At 35.8% G+C, this 18,914-nt stretch overlaps 1 protein-coding gene across 5 annotated transcripts in view; it reads right to left on the bottom strand.

Annotated features, from left to right (window-relative positions):
• The window catches only part of bbg (big bang), a 141,210-nt gene that overhangs the window by 40,071 nt on the left and 82,225 nt on the right, over positions 1-18,914 (bottom strand). Inside the window, exon 1 of one of the 5 annotated variants that reach the window (XM_068294054.1) lies at positions 7,082-7,137. The exons of the other annotated variants lie outside the window; for them this stretch is intronic. The gene's annotated coding sequence lies outside the window, so the exon portion shown is untranslated. Of the gene's footprint in view, positions 1-7,081; positions 7,138-18,914 lie in introns of those variants that run through there. 5 annotated transcript variants of the gene reach the window in all.

Genomic DNA, 18,914 nt, shown 5'->3' with positions numbered 1-18,914 from the left:
CTTTTGGAATAAAGTTTCAGATTCATCTTTTAAATTAATTTCTTCTATTTCTTTTCATTTACCTAACTTTTTTCTTTCCTTTTGTGATCAAATAGAAATTGCGCAATACATATTATTTAACATTGTTACGAATGAGTTGGAAAGAGACTTACAGAGAGAAAGATAGATTTAATGGGAGGGCACAAGAAAATACTTAACAAAGGTCACAACATTGACATTGGAATAATATGGGGATACAAAAGGATGAGGCAGAAGATGGCTGAAGCAGGGGGAAGCAGGTGGACAAGTAAAAGCTCTGGGGAGGGGACCTTTCCAGTTAAAAAACTAAATATACATAAATGTTGTTTAATATGCAATTACCAGACTAGATACAGAATGGGACGGGTTGAGATGAGACGAGACGACACGAGATGACGATACAACGATGTTTGAAGATCTTTTGTACACACTTCATTCCCTATTCTTTATTTTCTGAGTTTTTCCCTATTACTCTTACCATCTCTCTCTCTCTCTCTTTCGCTCTTTGTCTATCGGCCATCGTTTGCCATCGACTTGTTCTCGTGTACCGTTGGCCAGTCAATCAAAACTGGCAAAAAGGAATAGATAACAGAGTGAGGGGTATAGTGGCTTACACTGTGGAGGGGGAATACAAGGGGAGACAACGATGTTTAAAATTAAATTATGTATGTCTGTGTGTGAGCTGTGTGTGTTTGTGTGTGTGTGTGTTTGTGCGATGACAAACGAAAAGAATTTTCCTTACGATGTGTCAAAAGTTCAGAAAGTCGAAAAGCTTTTCTTCGCCTCGCCTCATAGTGTAACTTCAACTTCAACTCCGTCTTCATTTTCTTGGGTTTCTTTCCACAAATCAATCATTTGGCTGTCATAGTTCTTCATCTGCTGCTTCTTCTCATACTTCTTCATCTTCTTCTGCGTCACACATAATTATGCTGTAATTGATATTTTTCTAACATTTTTTTTTTTTTTTTTGGTTTTGGTTTTTTTCTTATTTTTTTTTTTTTTTTTGGGAGGCGTCGCAACTTTTCAAAAGAAATCAAAATTTGTAACGCCTTTTGATGGGTGCGCTTTTTTTTTTTTATTGTCAGAGTCTTTGCCGCGGAGTCGTTATTGAAGGTGGTGCAGGGGAAGGTCTTGGGGACGGGAAACTCTGGCACTTAGTTTGCATAGGTGAGAGAGGGTTCTATTCACTCTTCATGGGAGTTTTTATATTTATTATTTACCGTTAAGCATGTTTGAATAATAATAAAAAAAAAAAATAGGTTGTACATTCTTTTTGAGGAGTTTTCAGTGGAAAAAAAAAAAATAATAAAAAAGGAAAAGAAAATTGTTTAAAGCCAGATTCCTTAGCCACATTACTATCCTCCCATCATGTTTATGGACATAAATTGTTACAGGATTGCTGCAATTTGTGTTAGATCCCGACCTCAAACTTATGTTAGTTGGCTTTAAAGTCATTCGATTCTATTCTGGCTGATCATTTCTTCCGGCTTACAACATTACAACAAACGAAACCAAAACACGAACAAATTGTCACAAAGTACTAAAACCCTGAAAAAAAGAAAAAAACAAAGAAAAGCGATGAAAAGCAAAAACCCCAAATCATTTCCTGCTTACGATTCCCTATATCTATCCATGGTTTAGCTTCACTCTTTACAAGCTCATTTTTGTGGCCTTTTTTTTTGGTTTTGGTATATGTTATGTATTTTGGTCTCCACATTGGACAGCAATTTCAAATCAAATTGCATTTTATTTATTTATTTTTTTTTTTGTTTGTCTGTTAAGTTTTTCCTTATTTCAATTTCTTCTCGAGCCTTTCACACGACCTTTCAACTTATGACAGGGTCGTGACTGTATTTGGTTTGGACTCTCTCTTAATGATCTATCATTGTCCATTTTAGGTGTTAAAGATGCAGCTAGAGAAATATATTTTCTTCTCTGTCTGGACAACGATTCTGGAAGCTTTCACTTTCATTTGTAAGAGGAAGGCGTGACTCTCTTTCTCTCTCTTTCTTTCATGTCTAGACAGAGACATTGGATCTCGCTGTACATAATTGAAGTATGTTTATGAAATGAATTTATTTCAATAACAAAGTTATAAATAGTTTTAAGACATTTCATTGACATTTTTTTTTTCTATTTTTTGCGCACAAATCTCAAGGTTGCTGCTACTCGAAAAGCTATCAATAAGAAAAATGAACTTAAACTTTTGAAGCTGTCATATATGTAGACAGTTTGGTAAGGTAGGTAGGTTCAAGCCGATCTAGCCAAATGTCATATTGACAGTTGCAAATTGTCAGCTGTTTCGTTTTTGCAGCTAATTACAAAACTAACATTTGACATTTACGAGACAGTTATCGAACGGCCACCAAATATAGTGGTCGAATATTGATATCTCATATCTTTAGCTACCGTTGCACAACTTTAGATTTCCCTTACCACCATTTGCACTTCCACTTCCATTACTCAGCCCAGCAGTTCAATCCCCAGTCAGTCAGTCATTCAGTCATCATCATCGTTCTCTGGTCATTCCCATCTTCATCCATATCCTTCTCATTTCGACTTGTTGACAGTTTTTGTGTTTTGTAATTTTTTATAATGAATGCATTATGCATTACTCTTTTCCACTCGCTTTTGTTTGTCATGCTATTTAGAATCATGTCGAGATACGAGAAGCTTGGAAACTCTTCGATAGAACAGAATCTTGCCCAGTCATGTTTAAGGCGTAGCCAACAAATTGAGTCTAATGATGGATAGCACACTGACAATTTTTGTTCTGTTTTCAGTTTTTATGTTCTCCATTTTGGGGAGGGTGGAGGGACTGCTGCACTTGAACATTGGAAACTATTTTCAAGTATTTTTCTTGTCTTTCTTTTCTTTCTCTCTTTTTTTTTTTTTTTGGTTATTGAATGGCCATCGACTGACCCATGCAACAGACATGTCCAACAAGCTCTACTCAAAATATAAAATGTCAACAAATTGAGGGGGAAGCAAAGGAAAAGATTTGAGAAACGTTTCTTCGTTTTGCAGAAATCAGAAAATAGTTAGGAACTATTTGCTTGGCTCAATAAGAAAGTTTAGCTATAAATAAATCAATAGCTAAATTGCAACAAATCATATAGAAATTAAATAATTTAAGATTGTAAAACAAATGGGCTACATTTGTATTATAAATACCATTGTTAACTTCAACATGATTTTAATTAGAGTTTCCGCTAGTATAATAACTAATTAATTACAAATTCTTCTATTACTTTTTATTTCTGTTTTTGTCTGTCATTTTTGTGTGTCGAAAACTCAAATCAGTTTTTCGGACTTCTGCGCCATTTTTCAATTAAAATCCTGTCTGTCCTATATACATATACATATATGAAATAAAGTAAGTACGTCGTCTCACCGACTTAGGAATACCATGCAGAAATGTAATAAAAATATGGTGTCTCTAGCTAGAATAGTCTCTGAGATAAACGCTTTTTTTTTAAATTGCGGGGCCGGAAGGGGGCGTGGCAAAAATTTAAAATAAACTTGCTCACTTGGCATACTACACAAGTCTACATATCAAATTTGGTGGCTGCAACTTTTAGAGTCTTCGTTATCTAGGTGTTCATACGGACGGACAAACGGTCATGGCCAAAATTATAGGTATATAATTTATGGGGTTGGAAAAGGTTTCTTTTGCCTGTTACATACGAATTTAATATACCATTTCACTCTATGGGTGCATGGTATAAAAATATATGTGCATACAAATCTACAAGTGTATATGTTTGTACGCAAAATGTGTCCCAAAACTGACAAACTTATACAATTCCAATTCCTACAACAAACAAACAGACAGCTCAATATTTTGACAGTCCAAAAATGGGGGCGGGGGAACGAAACCCCAAAACGAATACTGAAAATAAAATAAAAGCAATGCAAAATGAAAACTGGACGTCAACTGCAAACAATGGCAAACAATTTTTATGCATTTATGCAAAAAGTAAACTTCGTTCGTTCCCCCCTCTCCTCATCAACCCTGTTTGCCCCTTGGGCTTGAGCTGTCAGAAAAGCGCGTCAGAGTAAGCCAAAAGTCACACCAGAATTTACTTCTCCCCTCACAGTCTCTCTCTCGCACACTTTATCTCTCTCTTTCTCTAGAGCTGTCAAAGAAGTGGCATACTGATTTATATATGTATGTATGTACATATATGGGGAATATGGTAAAAATTTTATGACAAAATTCCATACATTAAGAGTATTCGAAACTCTTATCACTCTCACTTGTTTCTCGCTTTCAATTGATGGAACTTCCTATGTATGAACGAATGTATGTATATATCAACTGGCGACTTCTTATTTGATGAAACAGAAGGCTTTAGTATATTAAAAGTGAAATGAATTGGGTTGACATGAGTTGCCTTCATTCCTCTTTTAGTTATATCTTAGAAAATGTTGTTAGCTTGGCTTAATAATATTTTTTTGCTGATTTGAATATACCTTACTTTTCTAACAGCCATTATTGCAGGGTGTTCAACTACCACGACGACAAGAGAAGGCGAAACAAGAAGAAACCACACAAAGCGTTAATGTAAATTCCACCATCGTCATCGACAGCAGCGACCTTCAGCCAAGTTTCAAACCGCAACTAATGGGCAACTACTCTCACATACACACACACACACACACACGCGCACGCAAGAAAAAGACTCGGAAGACCAGAAGCGAAAGATATTTTTTTTTATACTCCGCTTTGGTGGGGAAGTTTACTTTTCATAATTACCACGCATTAAAGTCAAAATGATGCCAGGCATTTGATAGGCTCGTCCTACTTCGCCCAACCCATCTTACTACCTACCAAAGCTTCTTTCCTCTACCTTCCCACTGACGACCCTTCCTGTTCTCTCTTTGGCTTGCCTGCATGCTTCCTTCCTTCATTTGACTGCTACTGGGGTCTGGTGCGTTTAAGCTGCTCTTGATTCGCCATGGAGACGCCTCAAACTGGCGCTTCTTCCCCCCACACTCTCACCGTTTTTATTTATAGATTTTCCAGAGCTGGTCATTAACATTTGACGGATACTGACTGTGGCCAAAGCCAGACTGTGGTGTGTGTGTGTGTGTGTGTGTGTGTGTGGGGGAGGGAAGGGTAGAATTTTTTAATTTCGCATTTGCACTTTGGCAATTGACCAGACAGATGGACAGCAGCTGGACCAAACTCTCAACTGACTGACTAGACTTCAACTGGTCTGACTCAATGGGCTGACTTTGCTGACTGATGTCATAATAGAAATGTCAAATCACAGAGAGTTAGGGAGACAGAGGCGTCTGTGATTTAACAGTGTTTGTGTTTGCATTCAGTTTAATTGATTTTAATTGTTGCTAATTAATGTGTGTCTGTGTGTGTGGAGTCTCTGCGAAATGAGGAAAACTGCATTCAACAAAGAAGTTTCTTTACCAAAGAAGCTGCTGCTGCTTCTTCTTCTCTCTTTTTCTCTCTCTCTCTCTGTCTCTCTCTATGGTTTCATAATTACCATAATTATATTGAAAAATACTTTCATTGAAACTAAAGTAATTACAAGCTCAAATTTACTGGCAAAACCATAAAATGTTCTTCATTTGTTAATTAAAGTTGAAGTTTTTCTTTGTTTAACCCATTTTCATTCAAGTCCTTCAATAAGATTATTTAGAAATCTATTTAAGAAAGTGTTTTTTTTTTTTTTTTTTGTTAAGTGATGGAGAAATTTGTTGAGTTTTGTTTTTGTAAAGAAAATACAACTTACTATCACTTGACCAATTTTCATATATTAAACAATAGACAAAAGACCCTTCTCTCACCACCCCTTCCCTCTCCGCCTGGACTTCTCACACCTTGGGTTAATGCGGTCCTGCCAAACTGATATTTGTTTTTCTCACACCACAAAATGGGAATCGGTAAGTGCAATCTCACCGAAAAAAAAGAGAAATAAAAAGGTTTCAAAGGTTGAACAAACACATTACGCTGGGAATTTCAACTAGGAAAAACTCGGCAACTTTATGCAAATATTTACTACTGACACACACTCACAAATACACACACATTCAAAATTTTGAGTGTAGCTCAAAGTGGAAAATTGTTTTGTGATTTTTATCAAAAATCATTTGGGTTTATTTAGGAATCGTTTTTGTCGTCATGTTGTCGATGTTAGCAACAGCTGATCATCTCTCGTGTGTGTGTGGGGGTGTGGAAGGGGGGCCTCCCCATCAAAGTCGCATGCCGCATTTACCTTAATGCCATAGTGTCGCATGCCGCATGCCGTTACCTTATCACACAATCTGAGAAACAACAACAACGAAAAAAATAGACAAAAAATAGTTGCTCTCAATTGCATTTCCCTCGCCCACTAACACACATACATACATACATATCGCTTATGACGACTGACTTCCAGGCCCAAAAATTTCCTTTGATATCGGGCCGAATATCTTGGGTTTCATATCCGTTTTTATAACCCATTTCCCATATACATATATATACTTTTTTTTTTTTTTTTTTGTTGTTGTCTTACTTTCTTACAATGACATTTTAATTGCTTTATTGCAGTGGAGTATTTGTTGTTGTTTTTTTTCTGAGTTTTTGTTGTTGTCGTGTGCCTTACGTTGTCTTATATTGTGACTTTATTACGTCATTTGCGTAATTGCAGTGATTTTTCTCCTTCCCCTCCCCCCTCCTAACATCTCACTAAGCCTGTTGTTGGGTTTCTTTGCCTTTCTTTCCTACCACACTTCTATCCAAATTGAGGTCAAACATGGTGTTTGTCTTGTTGTTGTTGTTGTTGTTGTTGTCAATTTAAAATTATCGGTCAACTTTTGTCTATGTCTAAGAGTTGTGTCAGTCACCCAAAAAAAAAAAAAAAAAATTAATCAGATAAATGTGTCACACAAAAAGCCACAAACCGAAACCGAAATCGAAATCGAAACTGAACGCCCACGTTTAACAACAGCAATAACAACAGCAACAACAATAAAAAGGTCAAATCATATGTATGTATATATTTCCAAAAGACCCAAACCAAAATTGAGTTGATCGGTTCAAAAGTTAAAGACTTACTTTACATGCAATTCACAGTTGGTTCGCTTTTCTCTGTCTCTCTTTCGCTCTTGCTTCTAATACAATTTAGAGCATAATCTTATAATTAAAAAACAAACTACAACATTATAAATTGAGTCCATAAATTCCAGAAATATTTTTAGCTAAAGTGAAAATTCACAAGCAACATTCACAATTCCGAACGAACGAATGAAAGAAGAACACACACACACGCGATGAAAATTTTTTGGTTTTTTGCTGCGAGAGGCGCAAAAAAAAAAAAAAGAAGAAAAGTCACCGGAACGACGACGTCTGCATGCGCGGAAATGCATTGACGGAATGAGAGAAGATCGCTGCAAGAGATCTGCAAAAGTTGCAGTGCACCGCAACAACAGGTAATAATAATAATAACAACAACAGCAACATCAGCAGCAGCAGCAGCAGCCAACATCACAAGCCTATCAAACCACCAAGAGAGACTCTGAGACTGAGAAAGAGAAAGAGAGCAGCAGCAGCAGCTGAGAGCGACATAAAGCCGGGTGTTACACTGAGCCGGCTCATGGTGGCTAGCTTGGGTTAAGTGAGAGCACGAGCCACAAACTCTAGCAACATGTTTCTAGCAACATATGTTGCCCAGCTATAGTTAATATTTGTTGCCAAACCATTCAAATCTAAAGCAAAGATATGGAAGTTACTTGAACAAGAATCAAAACCTATTTGGAAATAAAATCCAAAATAAATGAACCAAAATCTTTGCAATTTTCTTGTATTTATCTTCTTAAAAAATATATATTTTAGTATCTTTAAGAAATTTTTCTATTAGAAAATTTCTATGGCCCTCTACTCTGTCAAACGGCAGAGGGTTTTATCCAAAATTCCTGTGGACCCATTTAAATAATCTTGATCTTAACAAAAAATCTTTTGCTAGACATCTTTCGTTGTGGGAGTGGCTATCCCTTTTAACCCTTTAAGACTCTATAGTTCCTCAAAATTTCATTTGTTTATTTTTAAAGTTTTTACAAAAACCACAAAAAGGACAATCAATTAATAACTCCAGGCTCAAAGGATTAAGTATTTAGAAAAATTTAAGAAAGACTCAATTAATGTGAGACAAATTTTAAAACGTCAAATACAAAAAAAATTGGAGAAAAATCCTGGTCATATTGAAGTAAGAAACTGGAGTGATAACATAGATAAAACAAATTTATCATGGCATGTCTAAATATAATTGGATTTTGTTGTTTAAATTTGTTTTTTTTTTCTTATATCTGTAAATACGAATTTGAAGTTAGTTAATTGTAAGTGGTAAAGTTAAGAAGGATTCCCAAAAGGGTAGAAAAGAGAGTTTTTTAAAAAGCCAAAGAAAACATGGAAATGTATTTCATTAACATCAAACCAAAACCATCGCTCATTCGGTTCAAAAAAGAGTTATGTATTAAGTTATTTTATAATTAAGGTTTTGAAAATTTAGTTTAACAGAAAATTAAACCAATTGATTAGTTTTTGTGCGAAGCTCTTGATCATCTAACTTAATATTGATTTATTTGATTGTTCTTAAGGCTTTGTTATCTCGCATTCAGCTTGATCAAGCGACTTTGTCGTATGTCCATAGATTGTCTTAAATAGACTTTAGGATTATACAAAATGGAATTCATTTTCATTAAAAAAATTTGAAATCAAGGATTTGAAAGCTGTGTCATTCTTGGTTTACTGTTAATGAAACTGCATACAAACTCCAATTTCGTATGTAATAAAAGTCTGTAAATTCAATTTCAATTTCACATTTCGCCAATTGCAAACAAGAAAAAAACATATCCTCAATTTAGCAAAATTATTGAAATTTTTAAGCACTCTTCAATCACTTTCATTAAGATTTGCAAGCTTCTAGCGTTGGCCATTAATAGCAGCAACTGGTTTAGCCTTAAGTCTCTATGGCAGAGGCAGGCTAAGCTGCGTTCACCAAAAATAAAAAATAAAAAACAGAAAAAATCCCACACTCGCCGCACACTCTCTCGGCAACACTTTCAATAGCAGCTTCAACTTCAATTCCGCAAAAACTGAGACTGAGACTCTCCTTGCTTTTGGTACATTATGGCGAATTGGCATCAATCAAGTCAAGCACACAAACATGTCAAATTTCAGCAATGAACATAAATTCAAATTTAAAATAGATCGACGCGCGACGAACGACTTTCCATCCATCGCACCGCATCGCATCCAATTCCATGACATCCCATACCATTCATTCATATGAAATCACAAATTCGCAAATTCAAATCGATCGTGAGAGAGATGGAGAAGATGCGTGTTCTGACTACTGGCAATCGGTGAAGCAACTTGCTTCCAAAGTCCACAGTCACTTGTCATAAACATTAATTGAGCGTGAAAATCGCCAAGCAGCCAGGAATGAGATGGTCCGGAGGAGGAGGAGGATACGAGAGATTGTAAGATGGAGAAGGAGAGTAATCATAATAAAGATGGATTGCTTTAGCGGCCTTTGGCACCCCATTAACAAAAAAAAAAAAAAAAAAAAAAACGCAGCGACTGGAAAAAAGCGAAAAAATTAGGTCAACCATACACATGTATATGAATATGTATGTGTGTGTGTGTGTGTGTGTGTATGTACTCTCATCCTTGATCGGTCGTGTGTCGTCGATCAGCGATCTTCGATCTCTTTTTACTTTCAGTTGTGACCTGCTTTGATATTGATATTGTGTAAAAACGAAGCGCGCCAGCGAACTCATTAAAATCATTGGATCGATCGATTGATCGGTCGGTTTGGTTGGTCGGTCGATCGGTCGATTTGGTCGATTTGGTCGCTCAATGGATCACTGGCGTTGGCATAAATATATTTCATATTTTTTCGGGATGTCTGTCTTCAATCTGGGTCGAAATTTCACCAAGATATGTTCAACATGAATGTGATGTCTATGGTTTTTGGTATGCTTTTTTTTTCCTCAATGTTCGCCCACTCCTTCTCATGTTGCACACACACACACACACGTACACACACACATATGGAAATGAAATGAAATGCAAATCGAAGCCTGAGCATAAATTATATGGCCCCCAAAGAGAAGAAGAGAAGATCCTTGTCAACATTAGCATATAACCTGGCAATCTTGAAATGGCTTCATCGTCTTGATCAACCTCTGGCTGTACTTCTCCCCTCTCTCTCTCTCTTTCTCGCTCTCTCTGTATCTCTGTCTCTCTGCTACTTCCACTCGTTATGTCTGACTTCTGTCATTTGCCTGACACAATTACCGCAGCTTTGTGCATTTTATGAAACAATTCAAAATCTTCTCAGGCTACTGCAAAAGAATATAATATGTATAGCAAGAAACAGAAGCGAAGGAGGAACTGGAGCTGCAGATCAAGAAGAACGAGTAGAGAAGGTGTTGCTCTCATTAATGAGAGAAGCAGAGGCATTATTAAGATTGTTCATATTTTTGTCTGATTATTAGCCTGGTTCCTAGTGTGGGAAAAAAGAATTGCCACCTTTTACCCGGAAGTTTGCAAAAATCTATCTAATTGCTGAATGAAAGAAATACAGCCAGAACGATTTCTAATGAGAGGCTTTCTACTATTTATTATTGTCTTATGATCTTATCAGTGTCTAAGTTCTCCATCAGCTTTAAACATTAACAAATCTAGGGCTGTGAAACGAGGAAAATTTACATCCTAAAGCATTCAACTTCAGAATGTTCCATGCTTATGAAAGATTTTCCATTTACAATATTTAAAAAGCGAAATGTTTTTCAGCCTATTGCATACTTTAAGGGGTAAGAATTGCCCGTTTCACAGTCCTAGATTCGCCAATAGCTTTGATTAAGCAAATTTATGATTATGATTACATTATTATTTAAGAAACAAAGTATTTAAATACCTTAAAAACCTTTTAAAATTTCTTTACTTGTTTCGTTTTCAATTATTAATCGTTGGATTATGATTTTTCGATTTAACTAAAACTTCCAAATACTTTTTGTCTGTATGTGAAGTGTTTCTAGTCTGAAATATTATCTTCTGCCTTTAAATAATCGATAAATATTCAAATATTACTTACAATTCATGATACAAACTTAAACTTTGCTAGAAAACTTTCCTTTTTCACATAAACTTCTCCTTACAATTTTTTGTTAAGCATTCATCTTCATGTCTATGCTTTTATTTAACTAACCACCAACCGCCCCCACTCCATCAAAAAAAGAAAAAGGTTCCTCTTTGAAAACCCAAGAAAAACAAAAACAACGATCGTTAAATATTTTTGTGCAAATTACCCGCATAATTATCAATAATTATCATAATCAACTGCAATCAAATCAAAAGACCCACAAACTAAACCGAAACAGACATTGTTTCCCCTTAACCGTATGGAGTGTTCGTCCAGATGCTTCTTCTTCATCTTCATTGCTTGCCACCAAGTTTTTTGGTTTTTTTTGGCTATACAATTTATTTGCATTTAACCTGCTTTCACTTGGTCGGCGGCCATGTCATGACACCGAAAAGGACTGCCAACTGTTGCACACACACAACAACCACCACCACCACCACCAACAACAACAACAACAAACTAAAACGAAAAGCAAGCATGATTTTCATTTGGACGACAACGATTGGTTCAACTAGAAGCTAGCATCATGGGGTAAGGTAAGGGGTCTGGGGGTTAGAGGCAGCTGGAGCTAATCTAAACACCTTCTTCTATTTCTAATTCGCAATTCACAATTCGCTGTCGTGTGGGTGGGCAACAGTTGGTGTTGGTTTCGGTTTTCGGTTTTTGGATTCGTTTGGTTTGGTCTGTAGCTCCAAAGCTCTAGAGGAGCAGCAACGTTTTAATCTCTCAATTCAAATTCCCAGCAACGCGTCGCTTCTGCTGCGGTCAAACGCCAAAGCGGTGAAAATAAGTGGGCACACGCTTACGGTGAATGGTGTGGAACTCTTTTCACCAGAGAGAGAGAGAGGTGTCCGCTTAGGTGGTTGCCTATTTTGGCTTTAGCTTCCTCATCTCCTTCATTTCTGTGTCTCTTTCTCTCTCTCTCTTTCACTAATCGTTTTTGACAAATTTTTGATTGCCATTTTGATTTAAGCTAAAATTCCATTTTCAATTTCGCTTGATAACTGCTTAAAATTAGCTAATTAAGAAAAGAACCTTTGCAAATACCAATTTGGCAATATTTATGAATAGATTTTCTTTCAAAATGTTTTTACAAAATTTTGATTGTTTTAGCGACCTTTGTGTTGTTGTTGTTGTTGGGGTTTCTCAGGTTTAAGGAATTCGCAGACCTCATAGAAATAAAAGTAAACAGTTTTTAATTTTGCTTTTAGATTTGAAGTTTTAGAAAATTTACTACAATTTCAGTAGAGTTTTTATTTCATTCTCAAAGTTTTGTCCATTTATTTTTAACTAATGCTAATTTTAGATGTTTTTAAAATCTACATTTTTGTTGTAGCCCTTGAAAACGATCTTCGAAAAAGATTGAAATATATTGGAAAGCAAAAATGAAACAAAAACTTTGTGATTTTATTCATTAACCTCGAGCTGGCATAGAAATAGATACGTTATATATTAAACATTCTATTATTTCGATTTCGTAAAAGTTAATAATTTGTTATGATGATATTAATAGATAAATTACCAATAGATTACATTCTAAAGAGATTTTGTCAGGTACAAATGGCTATTGAATTATGATCTTTCCTTTCCCTCAATTCTTAAAATGGAAAAGGCAGGTGAAAAATAAAGTCAAATGACCAAGTTTTCTATATTGACTCAGAGAAATTGACCAACAATTGATAATAATAACTTAAGAAATCATAAATCAAAAGAGAAATATTACATCTGATATTTCCAGAGTGAATCAGTTTAAAGATATGTATTTTATGTATTAACAAGTGAAAATTAAGTATTATATTGAAACTGTGATCTTCTTATCTTTTTGAATTTAATGAGTTTTTGCTATTATTGATTCGATGCCTAATTGGATCTTAATTTAAAGATAATGGATAATAAGCTAAACTTTATTAAATGTTTCTTTTCACAACCATTGGCAATGAATCAATTTCAGGAATACATATGTTCGGGGTGATATCCCAATAATTAATGAGTTTATGGCATGCGCTATACCTATATATAGATTTATTAGGATCCGCTTTCTCTCTCTCTCTCTCTCTCTTTCTTTTTAACAATCTCTTAGTTTCTTTTTTTGAGCAATTACAGTTCTTTTGCAAACTATGAACTATGAATGAAGCAGCAGGTTATGTTAGGATGAGTTGAGAATTAAAGTACCTGTTCCTATTTTCTATCTCTCTCCATCTCTCTGTCACTGCGACCTCAAGGAAACACTTAACCTACGTCGCGACGTGCTAATGAGCAAAAATGACCCTAAACGAAAACTAAGTAAGCAAGTAAGGAAGGAAGGAAGGATGAATGAATGTATGAATGAACCAAAGAACGGACGAACCCAACGAAATGAATGTGAAAGTGTTTGAAGATTTATGATATGAGGCCAAAAAGGAAACACACACACAGATACACAGACACAGCGGGGAAAGTGAAATGTTCTCAAATGAAGTGCGGACAAGTAGGTGAACAAAAAAACAAAAAGTGCAATACCCAAAACACCGATGAGACAGAGAGATAGAGCAAGAAGTGAGAGATAAATGGAAGGCAAAATGGGTGGAGACTGCGAAAAATACTTATAAAATAAAACACTTTAACGCTTTAGCTTCATAAATCACATGATGAACGAATGATGACGACGACTACGAGGACGACGACGACGACGAAGACAACATCATGTACGGTTAAAGTACATGACAACAGTGGGGGGGAATGGGGTGTCCATTGGCCAGTTGGGGGTATCAAATGTGGCATACTGTCACAACAGCAGTGGCCAAAATATGAGTAACGGCTAAATAATAATGTCTGCTGCAAGCACAAAAAGGAAATTTGTGCAACTCAAAATGAAGGCTCATTTATCATGAGAGCAGGAGGAGAAGAAGGTTCTTGTTTGCAGCTGGCCAAAAAAGAAGCAAAAATGAGGTCAGGAAGACCGTCAAGTGTGTCCACACACACTCATACAGACCCAAAAAAATGGAAGGTAAGAGAGACCAAGTTGGAGGAGCTACACGGAATCTTCTCTCGGCCTCACCAAAATGGCTCAATGAACTGTAATTTGAGGCTCGGTCTGTCGCCTCCGTAATTTCAGCTTGAGGTGTTTGACCAACGAAAAACAAAGCAAAAATAAAAAAAAAAAACTCTGAACAAGAAAGTAACGCAAAAACCTTAATTCATTGACCAAATTGACCAAAAAAAGAGTTGGCCGGGCAAAAAGGAAGAGCAGCAGCAACAGCAACAGCAACAACATATAGGAAGGTTTCTTGAAATGAACGCCTGTTTGTGCGTATCGATGTGTGGGTGCCTATGTAATTTAAGACTTTCTTCGATTAAGGTAGGTAGACAGATACATACATATGTGTATGATTGTGTGTGTGTGTGTGTGTGCATCGCTTTGGGGGCCCAATATCTGTAGTTTTTTTTTTTTGCATCCAACCAGCTGGCCTGATGTGGGTTCTTCAAGGCGCACACAGCTGGTCATTCCGTTGGATGTTATTGTAGGTGGTCGAGTGAAAATATTTTTGCTGTTCTTCTGCTTAATTTGGGTGATTTTTTTTGTTTTTCTTGGCTTTTTGCGAATGCCTTAAGGTCATCCATTAGCAGGTTGTGGAAAAATCGAGAGTCATTAACATTATATTCTGGAATTTCGAGACAGTTATAAACTTTTTTTCTTCTCTTTTTGCTTAATGTTGTCCCATGGAATACAATGGAATATTTAATATTAGATTGAAAATTTATTTAATGCAACAATTTTATAGAAAATTGTTATCAAATATTTACTTAGAATTGTAGAAATTAATAGAATAAATATAGTTTTATTTATGAGTGGAATTTTTTTATACTTAAAAGTTGAAAATTCTCTTCAGACTTCAAACAACGTTTAAAACCCAGAAATCAAGACAGGTTAACGATTTGTTCCAAAATATTTAAGAATTTTAAACTAATTTTTTATACCATACACCCATAGGGTGAAATGGTATATTAAAGTCGCCAAAATGTATGTAACAGGCAGAAGGAAGCTTCTCCGACCCTATAAAGTATATATATTCTTGATCAGGATCAACAGCCGAGTCGATCTAGCCATGTCCGTCTGTCCGTCCGTCCGTCCGTCCGTCCGTCCGTCCGTCCGTCCGTCCGTCCGTCCGTCCGTCCGTCTGTATGAACACGCAGATCTCGGAGACTATAAGAGCTAGAGCCACCAAATTTGGTATGTATACTCGTGTAGTATGCACATGTTCAGCATTAATTGGAATTTCGGCCACGCCCCCTTACGCCCCCAGGAATCACATAAAACTGTTTTTCTTAAAAAGTATGACAGCTAGAGACATCAAATTTAGTTTGTATACCCGATTAGTTAGTGCGCAGAAATTAACTGTTCAAACTTTTTGCCACGCCCCCTTACGCCCCCCAGGAATCACACAAAACTGTTTTTCTTAAAAAGTATAATAGCTAGAGACATCAAATTCGGTTTATATGCTCGGTTAGTTAGCGCGCAGAAACTAATTGTTTAAACTTTTTGCCACGCCCCCTTCCGCCCCCGGAATTTACATAAAAGTGATTTCCTTAAAAACTATGATAGCTACCGACATCAAATTTAGTATGTAGACTAGCTTAATAGACGCGCAGATATTGGCTATTTAAACATTTCGCCACGCCCACTTCCGCCCCCGTAAATTAAACAAAACTGATTTTATCAAAAACTAACAAAGCTAAAGTCACCAAATTTAGTATGTATACTGGCATAGTATGCGCAGAGAATTTAGATATTTTCACATTTTGCCACGCCCACTTCCGCCTCCATAATTTAGAAAAAAACGATTTCCTCCTTTAGTTTTTTGACTATCGCATTTAAATTTGGCAGACTAATTTATCTTATCTATTTCTACCAAACTATCAAATTTTATTGAAATCGGACTAGAAACATGTAAAATATGCGTATGAACGTATTTTACTACGCGGTCCACAAGGCCAGAATTGGACGTTGGCTAGTAGCGGCGCTAGAGTGCTCGTGTGTTTGTGGAGTGAGCGAGATATAGATAGTATAAGACATGTAAAAACAATTTAATAGACATACATTTGGTCTTCGAAATTTGAAATATTTGTTTCACCAGGTGTATGGTATACCCAAGTCGACGAGTCGACTTACTTGCTTCATTTTAATTAAAAAACGCAAAGAAAAACAATTTTGTTGATTATCTTTGATTTGAGTATTTTCTTCGGGTTACAATTTTACATCAATTGATGGCTTTTCCTTTAATTCACTTCACTTCATTGGCTTAAATTTACCGTCACAAAACCATTAAAAATTGTTTGCGAGCTGAAACCGGAAAAACTGTAGTCATGGGTAACATTTTGCCGATGATATGTGCGCTTCTGTCTATATGTTGTTGTGTGTGGGAAAACCGTTTGAAAACATGTTGTTGTTCGTCGAAATGGAAAACACAATTAGATGACCTAATAAATATGCACACACACACACACACACGTGACGCGAGGAGGACGGACAATGGACAATGGACTAACTCAGCAGCAACAGCATCAGCATGAGCACCCTAAGCCAAAGAGGTAAGCATAAAATAGAAAATGCAAAAATTTATATGGGAATTACCTTGACTTTATAGGGTCGTCGTGAATGCGAGAGACGAGAATAGCCCTGACTACTACTCTATGAAAACTCTCTTGGCTGGTATGTTTAGACGTTTCGTCCTAGCCATTGTTTTGTTTTGGTTTCGGTTTCGGTTTTTGTTTTTGCAGCGACCTTTATTGGTGCATAACTGAAGCAACAGCATGACTTCAGGGCAAAGAGACACATCATCAACACAAATTGTTTTGGTCATGGGAAAGTTTTTGAATTCAGGGTTTTTTTTTTTTTTGTTGTAAATGGCAATTTTCCATACAAGTAATAATCAGAATCGAATATTGAGAAAAAAAAATATTGAAAGCGACTTGATTTATCCTTGTTAATCTTTCTAATTCATGCCTTTTGACTTCCTCAGCTTAAAAATCCATAGAAATGTATGAAAACAATTGGTCGAAAAGCAAGTCTTATTGGGAAAACATTTCTTATTTCTTTTATTTTAGTAAAAACTTAAAACTTAATGATAAGTAACGATAAAAGAGGGCAAGGTTAGCATCTTTAACAATTTTCCAGATCAAACCACATTTGAAGATCACTCCAAATTTAGATTTGGTCCTTAAACTCAAAACTTTTTTGATATTTTCTCTGAAATTAAATAAGAGAACTAAGAGAAATTCCCTACTTACTCTTAGTTAAAAAGTTTGAGTAAATATAATGAAAGATTTCTGATTCTGTAAAAGAACAACCTTGAAAAGTCACATACATAGAAAATGTCTTAAGTATTCAATTGGCTTACAAATTCTGTTAACAAATTAGTTACATTTATGTATGTGGAAAAGAAAATTTCTCCAGCTTTCACAAACATAAAGATTGATATATATTTCTTACACATCGACCGTGTGTTTGGCATATTTGAGTGCTGCCAACGACCACCCACGATGTCTTAAGATCATTTTTCTAATTTTCACTCTAACAAAAATGGTTATACCAATGCATATGCAAAGTAAAAGTTCAATACACACACACACACACACACATACATATATAATTCTTCTTCTTGTAGAATAATTACAGCAAACAAGCGGACATAAAACCACCCACATGAACGCAATTTAATTAGAAATAAAAGAAAGAGAAAAAAATATATAAAACTTGACCAAAAGTGAAGAAAAGGAAAAACAACAACGAACCAACGAATGAACGAACGATTAATGGCCAAATGCAATGTCTGCGTGTTTTTTTTTTTTTTTTTTTTTTTTGAAAGGAAGAGTTGCAGCAGGAGAAATGCCACAACGAAACCGAACTGAACCACATGCTGCGGTGCGGGGCCAATAACAGTAAAAAAGTGTAACATATATTTATCAACAACAGCAGAAAAAACCAAAAAAACGAAACCGAGAAAAAACTACACCGAAAATACGGCTGAAAGAAAAAGACGACAAGGAAGTCAAAGGCATAAGAGTTAGCCAGAATGTGGGTCAGAGAGTCCAGCCGATGCAGAGCAGCGAAATGAAACCAAACTTCAACACGCTTCAACTTTTTTTTTCCGATGATGATAAATGAGGCAGATGAACGCCAAACGATATACCCAGCCACAACAGCAACAACAACGACAACTACAACAATAAAGAAACACAAAAACAAAACAGAAAAAAAAAATGCCCAAACAAATAATAAAAGGAGTAAAGACCGCCGATCAGGATCAGTTAAGAGATTAAATGTGAATTTAAACTGGCAGTCGAGCAGATAAACTAACTAACTTATGTGGAGCGGACCAAACTGATCTTTTGACTAAGGGGAGATAAATTTAGTTAGTGCGCAGATTAACCAAAATATGCACATTCTCGTTTTTTGAAATCAATTTCAATGAACGAAATAATCCAACACCCTTCTTCTTCTTCATCTTCTGCCGCCTTTTTCTTTATCATTTTCAAAGAAAAAAACAGCAACAACGAAAGAGAAGAAAACGACGATAGAAGCAATCTTCAAACCATAAATTGTGCCTTGTGCAAATTTCAACAAAAGGAAGCGCCAACAAAAAAAAAAAAAAAAAAAAAAAAAAAAAAAGAAGGCAAAAGAAGAGGCAGAATTTAGAGCAGATTGCTTATCACATAAATGCCAAAAAAAAAAAAAAAAAGAAGAAATATTCACCCGGACTCCCA

The sequence above is a fragment of the Drosophila tropicalis genome, unplaced genomic scaffold, assembly GCF_018151085.1.
Source record: "Drosophila tropicalis isolate 14030-0801.00 unplaced genomic scaffold, ASM1815108v1 contig_805, whole genome shotgun sequence".
NCBI lineage: Eukaryota > Metazoa > Arthropoda > Insecta > Diptera > Drosophilidae > Drosophila > Drosophila tropicalis.
Note: the sequence above shows the minus strand (reverse complement) of the source record. Positions and strands in the feature narration are given on the sequence as shown.